The sequence below is a fragment of the Homalodisca vitripennis genome, chromosome X, assembly GCF_021130785.1.
Source record: "Homalodisca vitripennis isolate AUS2020 chromosome X, UT_GWSS_2.1, whole genome shotgun sequence".
Classification (NCBI taxonomy): Eukaryota; Metazoa; Arthropoda; class Insecta; order Hemiptera; family Cicadellidae; genus Homalodisca; species Homalodisca vitripennis.
Window position 1 is genome coordinate 59,906,348 of NC_060215.1, and position 9,006 is coordinate 59,915,353.

The 9,006-nt window shown below is 31.4% G+C and overlaps 1 protein-coding gene across 3 annotated transcripts in view; it reads right to left on the reverse strand.

Moving 5' to 3' along the window:
• Positions 1-2,938, reverse strand: part of LOC124369049 — a 32,477-nt gene extending 29,539 nt beyond the window's left edge. The window contains exon 1 of one of the 3 annotated variants that reach the window (XM_046826749.1): positions 2,879-2,938. The gene's annotated coding sequence lies outside the window, so the exon portion shown is untranslated. Of the gene's footprint in view, positions 1-2,832 lie in introns of all 3 variants that reach the window. The other 2 variants (XM_046826747.1, XM_046826748.1) reach the window with 2 other exon arrangements.
• Between the last annotated feature and the right edge of the window lie 6,068 nt (positions 2,939-9,006).

Genomic DNA, 9,006 nt, shown 5'->3' on the forward strand with positions numbered 1-9,006 from the left:
ATTATCAAATGCGCTGAAGACAATCCGACAAAAAAAAATTGGACATCGTGAAAGAATTTGGCACTCCGCCCAGCACTTTAGCTACAATTTTAAGAAAGAAAGAGAAGTTCAGTGACGGAAGTGTACTGTGTTCTAAAATCAGAAAGATCAAGTCGTGTGAGCTGAAGGACATAGAGGAGTGTGTGCTTAAATAGTTGAAGCAGTGCCGAGACAAAAATATTGCAATAAGTGGACCTATTCTTCAAGAAAAAGCCCAACAGTTTGCTTTTGAACTGGGATACGAGAACTTCCAAGCTAGCAATGGATGATTGCAAAACTTTAAAAAAACGAAATTAACTTATGTCTCGAAAAGTGTGCGGTGAAAGTGCAAAAGTCGAATGGTGTTTGTACAGAGTGGAAAGATAAACTTCCCGAGCTAACCAAGGGATATGAACCAGAAAAAATCTATAGCGCAAATGAAACTGGATTGTTTTTCAAATGCTTACCTGATAAAAAACATTGTCATTTAAGGGTGATAAATGCCATGGTGGAAAAAATAGTAAACATCGTTTAACAGTTATGCTGGGAACAAACTACACAGGGACTCATAAATTAAAGCCTTTAGTAATTGGAAAAGCAAAAAAACCATGTTGTTTTAATAACGTGAATGAACTTCCTACAGACTACATGGCGAATACGAAGTCTTGGATGAATTGTAACGCTTTCAGTGTATGGCTTCAAAGTGTTAACAAAGATTTGAAAAAGAAAAAGAAGAAAATTCTCATCTTCATTAATAACTGCACAGCTCATGGAGACATTCCTCTGTTCCGAACGAAAATGTGGCTGCAGAAGATGACGATGACGATGAACCAGATTGTGTAATGCCCGACTCGAATTTAAAAGAGGCTTGTGAAGCCATTGGTGTTCTGAAGTGTTTTTTTTTTTCTTAAAAAGGGTGGTTTGAGTGAAACTGTGGTAAAATCTATAACTGAATTGGATTGCTTATAGGATATTATCAACGTCACATCATGTAAGCAGACTGCTTTTACTGACTTTTTCTCTAACAAACAGGGCAAAAACAGCATCAATAATGATGCCATTGAAACACAAAATGTAGATTAGGCCACTTAACCTTTAACAATTCGTAATTTTCAGTTTAGTAATACTGTACAGTACAAGTACTGTATTTTATTTTACTGTATTTTTTACTATCTGTAGCATAAGATTTTTAACAAAAAAATATAAGTTTCATTGTTCTAAATTAAATGCACTTTTTTTCGTTTTACACTATTCAAATACAGTACAACATACGATTTCACAACGTCTTAACATGACCGAGGCAATGGTCTGTGAACTTAAATGTAGCGAAATTGTACCTAACCTAATCTAAATATCACGAATTTTCTGTCTGGTCCCTTGAAGTTTGTTATATTGAGGTTTGACTGTATAATGAAAAATCGTGTACTATTTTAGTTGAAATTAAACAAACCATAACTTTTTTATTAATGAATGTACTTTTGATGGCATCAGTACCTGCAGAAATACCATTTCAAATTGACTAAAGTAATTGTAAGTACTACGCTGCTCAAACGTTGTTTAAATAAAGTTTAGTTATTTTATGTAATCTGAAAAAACTACATTTATTTTACATATAAAAGTATAGCTTCAATATAATAAGATTTTGAAAGTCTAAAACTTAATTCAGTTTGACATTATCGCTCAAAATTAGTTTAAAGTAAAATCCTGTTTGGAAATAAATTCAAAATTAAAATCATGTGTTTCGTTATTGACTAATGGTGGCAAGAACAGTGACGTACATGTATTGGTGGCAAGAACAGTGACGTACATGTATTGGCGGCAAGAACAGTAACGTACACGTACTGGCAGCAAAAACAGTGACATACATGCATTCTTTGTCTAACAAGCAGTCCCGTTTATCCTTGATAATACATAAAGTAAGTAAATATTATGTTTTGTTGTAATTACATAAATTATATTAATAGTTATACAATAATTTCTAAGATTGAAAACTAGCAAAAACCATATTGTTCTTTGAAATATCTATTACGTTATTTGTTCCGACATTGCTTTCAGTCTTGAGTATAGATGATTCAAATCATTCGACAATCATAATTGTGTTGGTGGCCGCTTATTATACTGCAGCCCTGCTCTGTAACATCCATTTTTGTGAGTTTTCAAGTTATCCCGATGTCGATATCTCAAGACGCTTGGAAACTTAGAAAATAAATTGAGCTTCAAGCATTTGGATGCCTTAAACCATTGGTTGACACAATACTAATGACGAATTATTACAGGTTTACTTTACTGAGTCAGTTTGCTGATAAGATAATGGTGTGAATTAAGCAGATAATATTGCTTTATGCCATGTGGACTTCGAACCTCTTGCTTGCTGTGACATTCATTGTTGTATCAAAAAACGCTATATCACACTGAATTCTTAGTAAGCTTCTACATTTTATTTTAGTGTGTATAAAAACACAAAAACTAGCATCCCTCCTCACCAACTCCTTGTAGCCTAGACGCAGGGCTTTGGTAGAAATACTGCATTTAAATAGTTACAAAATTCACTTGTAAGCTGTAAATCATATCAAGATTGCCTAGACAATCATGAATTGTTTTAATTATAAAGATATTTACTACACTAGTACTTAAGTCACAAAAATAAAACATGAGATATTGTTATTAACAAAGCGATTTGTTGACATAACCACTACCTACTAGTTGTCTTCCAAGAATTTTATATAGATCTACGTAAGAACTATCACTAAACTAAGGGTTACAATAACATGCTAACAAAAATGACAACACCTTGTTGATAAAAAGAAAACCTACCTACACGAGTAATATATATCCAAAACTCTTATATACAAATAAATACCAGAGAAAGAGGGGTGTGGTTACTCCCGACTTGTTTCTACTCTGTTGTTTGTTGACTGATTTCCAGGGTGGCCAGCGTAAAGTATAAAAAATAACCTAATCTGACTCAAAATTACCCACCAAGTACAAACATCAAAAACTTATTGCTCAGGAATCAGAAATAGTTTATTGACAAAACATCGTTCCAGTAAATTCTTGTGCTTTAAAGTAACATTTTAAAGCGTTACCTGGAATATATACTTTATTGCTAAGTTCATGTAAAACAACTTCTGAAAGAAGAGAATCTTCAACTTCATCTACAAAGTTTTAACGTCAACTTTGAATTCAAACGAGGAGAGTCGGATATTGTTCTATAGCTACGAAAAGTTGTTTTACAATATTGTTTGGTGTGTTGTAATTATAATGTTAAATTGAAGGCAAAATGTGCAAACCGATGAAACTTTGTTACAGTGAAAAGATCCAAATTCTTATTATTTCAATCAATGGTTCATAAATATAAATGCTGAAAAATTTAAATAAATTAGGTACGCAAATCAATACTTTACAGGACTGTATTCTATTCAATCCAATGTTGGTCGCCTTACCAAACCATTGCCGACTTCCATCAATTTTCTTGGGGGGCCATTTCATATCTACGACTCTATAAAAACGGCTACAAGCTAGGTGATAATTTAACATTTTAAAGATCATTTGAGAACATAAAAATAAACAAAAAAAACGACGCTGTTTTTAAGGTATTTACAGAGGCCCTGAAAAGTGGCAGTATCTTAAGAATCAAGTCACGTTCTCAACCATTTACCTTTAATTTATAAATTATAAAATAGACTTCCAGAAAAAATGTTTTTTACTTTAAAAATATATCCATGTGTTTGCATTATGTAAAATCATTGGTCGTTACATATACCACTAAAGTCCTCGGTATCAACACAGATTGTTATCTGTTCTGGAGTACGCATATTGAAAGTATTTATAAAATAATGTTCTCCAATATATATTTGCTTACAAATGTATCAAATCATTGTCCGACGCCCTTTTTGAGAATTATCTACTACGGACTTGTTTTCCCTCACATATCTTATGGAATTACACTGTGGGGTACTTGTCCAAATTCGCATTTGAATTTCGTAAATTCTGTTCGAATAATCAATAACTTAACTTCCCGAGAGTAGCGTTGAAAGTCTTTTAAGGAACTAAAATTACTGACATTGCCTGTGCTGTGTGTGCTGGAGATGATAATGTACTGTCGTTTTAGGTGCATGTTGCTACAAGGCAAAGATGACCATGGCTATAATAAAAGAGCCGGAGAAAACTTAGAATTGCTCAACACAGACTACAGCTTCATAGCCATCTCCCATCTCAAATGGGTGTCAGATTTATGCATTTATGTACAAGGCAAAAAAATCAAAACAAGCAAAAATTCAAAAAGGCAATGAAAGAATATTTAATAGCAAACGCTTTTTATTCCATGGGAGAGTTCCTGGAACACAGCGACCAAGTCAAAGCTAAAAGTTGTATGGAGCTGAAGGGTGTGCATCTCAGTTAATAGAAAGATTTTAAAATATATTTATATGTGTAACTGTCAAAATTTATTGATTACATTATACAGGGTGAGTTAGAAATATGGTAAAATATTTTAAGATGTTATTGTAGAGCTAAAAATATAAAATATTTTTTCTTATTTTTAGCTCTACAGTCACGTTTTAAAATATTTTACCATATTTCTGACTCACCCTGTATATTTTTGTACTTTTATAACTTAAAGTAGAACATTATTCACAAAGAACGATATTTAATTTTTTTGGTTATCTAACACAGGGTGTTCATACACAAAGTACGACACGAATACGTGATAACGAACGAACGTACATAAAAATAAATCCACTCAAACAAATCTATTTTGTTTGTTGGAGATTTTAAGGGTACCTTTATTAGATATTGTGTTTGGTTAGAATGTGATACAGGCAACAATCTGTGATTTGTCAGAGAAGACACGAAGTAGACTAAATTAATTTGTATTAATCTTTCACATTACAAAGTTACGCCAGAGACTATCAAGTCTTATTTATCTAATCATGAATGGCCTTTAAAAAGCAGTTTCTTAAAAGCATATTTTTGTTTAATACAAAAAAATGAACTAAAACTTTTTAGTAAGAAGACAAATAAATCTTTCAAATATATAGACAAGACAATTCGAATATTGTTTTCAATAAAACAGATGTTCAAAAAAAGTTTGTTACATTTTTATAGAAACTTTTAGACACCATTTCGCAGAGTATGCTTTATAACCAAAGAGAACACAAAAATATAACCAAAGAACAAAAATAAGGGAATTCACTAAACAATACCAGTTTATAACAAACCCAGTTTGTTTAAATCATAAAATTAAAAATAACTAACAAGAACTTAAGGATTCTTATATTTTACGGTTAATGGATCAATAAAATTCAAGGAATATTATAAATTAAACAATTTGAACTCGTCAAAGAATATATTTTTGTTCTTTCATCGATCTTAACTTTCTTGTTCAAAAACTTTATTACTTAGCATTTCTTCACAACTGATTTGTAAGGCTGTTCCCGCTCTAAACATGAAAGTTTAATTTTAGTAACCTCAGAACAATAACAATTTCTTTAATATACTGTATTACTTTCTTGAAACAAATAATATAAGATGGTCATCTTTATTAAAATTTTGCAAAAATATCACAACAATTTAGCCATTTCTTGTTTCTTTTACACGCAATGTTAATTTTATAATATATAAAAATATATAATTTTAAATAGTACAATAATCAAACTAAATATGTTGTACTTGTATTTGTTTATTAATACTACTATTATTAACACTTATTAATAAAATAAATTACTAATACACGACTAGCGTCATTACGCAGATTATGAAGACGATGTTAAGATTATTACAAATTAGCCATTCAAAATTATGTTATGAGTCGTTCATTGCCATTATTCGCTCCCTATCTGGCTCGAAGAGTGGAAGTACGTCAGTGACAGGGGCTTTTGTGACCCAGATACAATACGGGTTACAGGTGGATTCATATTATGAAAGTAAACAAACCAATTTATTTTAGTTTTCATTTGGTTGGAATCTTTCCATGTGTTACGGGGATATTGCATTCCAAACATAGTCGACTCTTTATTTAAACGTACTGTATGTATTCATGTTATGCTTCTGTGCGCTCGATATCTAAGGTAAAGTATTTGTAGACATATCAGATGTAAAACGATATTTTTTGAAATTAATTACTATAATATTTTAGAGCACTCAATTCGGGTTCAATGATTTGGTTATGTTTAAATACATTTTGAACATGGTGAATTACGCGCGGTGATTTCACTTTTACTTTTACAATAAAAATGTTTTTCAAAATTATTCAAATTACGTTCTAACTTCCTTATTGTAGCAAGTATATTATAAAAGTAGACTTAAAACGCTATAATACAGTTCATACATGTTGTTACTGTTTATAGACACCCTACAACAACTTGATAAATCAGGAAGAGTATTTACACCTACAGTTTATAAAATAATATTATATGAACTCCACTAATCCCATTTAAACAATTAATTGGAACTTCTGATTGTTTTGATTCAGAAAAATGAACTATTCACGTGGTAATAAATAAGTATAGTTAATAATCTTTAATCAACTACACAATCGGCCTTTAAATTAATGTTATTCAATTATATGCCAAATAATTTTGAATAAACTATATTTAGAAGATAATTTTGAACAATGTTATATTAACTGTGGAGGAAGAGGACTGGTATCGAGATGTACACTACCTATACTTTTTAATCTTTTCGCTAGCTTCGATTTCTAACCAACCAATAATAGAAATAGTTCCTTTCTTAGAAGGAATTCCTTTATTCATTTCACAAAATCTAGGCTGTGTTCCTGTGCAATATAAATTAACTCTCCACTTTGAGACTGTTTATTGTATATATATTAATGACGTACCTAGCACCTTAGCAAATTCCATTGTAAATAATTTTTTATTAGCAGATGACTTAGTTTTAAATGTCAGGGAGAGTAGTACTATGGAGGCCCATAACACCCAACAAGATAAGACAAAACTAGTTGTAGACTGGTGCCGTGCTAATAAGTTAAGCCTGAATGGTGGAAAGGTGCAGAACTTAGCACTTAGCTTGTCATCAAAAAAGGAAGAAATCTGTGCTTTGAAGTTTCTGGACATATTTTTACAATCTGTCTTAAAAGGGTAAATAATATTGACAATGTAGTCACCAAACTAGCAAAGGGACTCTTTTTGTTGAGATCTATAAAGAGCAGTGTTACCTCTGACAAACTTCTAATACTACGCTTACATTCAAAGTAATCTTAGCTACGGTCCCTCCTTATAGTGTAATTAATTTCGGATGGTCTAAAAAGGGCATTACATTACAGAAGAGGGCAGTCAGGTTAGCGTAATATCTAGTCGTAATATTGTAGCGGTCCCAGTTTGCTCAGTCTAGGGGGTGGGAAGGGTAGGTGTGGTTTTCACAAGTTAACGGCGTAGTAGAGTTAACTGTTAACGGTACTATCCGAGGGCGCCACCTTGTTTCCAGTAGTAGTGTGGTAGGAGAACGGAGTCAGAACAAGGAAAAGACCCGTTACTGAATGATGTTGTAAAATTAATGACCTTATAACCAACCAAAGTAAGAGTGAGTTAAATACAAGGTAAATTTAAGAAAAGGAAATACATGTAAGAAAGCTAAACTCATTCAATGTAATCATTAAGTTTAGAAAAATTCTAAGAGCCTGTTTTTTTTTTTTTATTGCACAAGAAACATTTATCAAATGAAATATTTATTTAAAATTATGTAATTTTACATTTCATATCATGGAAAAAAAGGTTTGATTACCATTTCTATATTTGGATCTCAACAGTCTGAGGGTTACAGGTAACCCTTAGATTTATCAATACAATATATACCCTAAACACCAGTAATTATACACTAAACAACATTACCTTGGCCGGCCACTAGTACTTCTGGTATTTTACCCATAGATATCAATCAAACAATACTTACATAAACTAGACACATATTTACACAAAGCACATTAAACATCAATATGTATCCAATAAAGAAAGATATTTATAAGTAATTATTCAACTACGTAGATCACAATCATACGCCTCTCCGTAAGGGCTCACGGTCAGGGAGGAAGGCACAGTAGCAGGTAAGGCACGGGCACTGGGTAGGTAGTGGTACGCAGACCTATGTGGAGGCACACAAACCGCTCCCGAACAAATCCCTGAGCACAATTCAGACAATAGAATCTACAAAAATATTTGACACTAAAAGATGTATAATAGTTGCTTCAGAATAGCACGTAAAATTTTATGTTAACAATAATAACAATGAAACCTAAATATTCCGTGAAATAATCTTAACATGAAGTATTTTGAGAGATATATAATCGGTTTGTAATGTAAATAACCCCAAAAATTAACTATTAGTCAATTACTCAATCTACAGTAGTCAATATAATGAGATATAGTTTAATTAAATTCCAAAAATAAATTATTAACTAAAATAAGCTTTAAATAGAATTCACTTGAAAACATCTTTTCATATTTGTTTCCTATTCTACAAATGCCTTTTCTTACTTACATTTTGACAAAGCACGTAGCATAAATTACCAACATTTATTATCCTGAATTTACAAACAACAGCAAAAATAAAACAGACTAACAGATAATTTTTTAACTTATAGGCCACACAACACTATTTATTACCTAAAGTACATTTTGTTGTTATTTCAAATGCATTATTTAAAATAAAAGTTCTAACCATTGCCACAACATATGTTTGGATCTAAGAAAATATGAACCATTAAAAACACTATGATAATATTTACAATCTGAAAGGATTTATATTTATGAGTACAACTTACAAATTAATAAAGGCTCAAGTAATTTCTGCTTCTTAATTTCACTAATATATTTACTCTGGTTGGTTGAGAAAAGAAAAATTAATTCCAAGTATCTGTATTCAAAAGTATTTATAATTTCTTGGTAGCACACACATTATTTGACTTAAAAGAATATTAAAATACCTCACCTTGGCAACAATCCAGTAATGGGCCAGGAAGGGAGCAATGTAGGT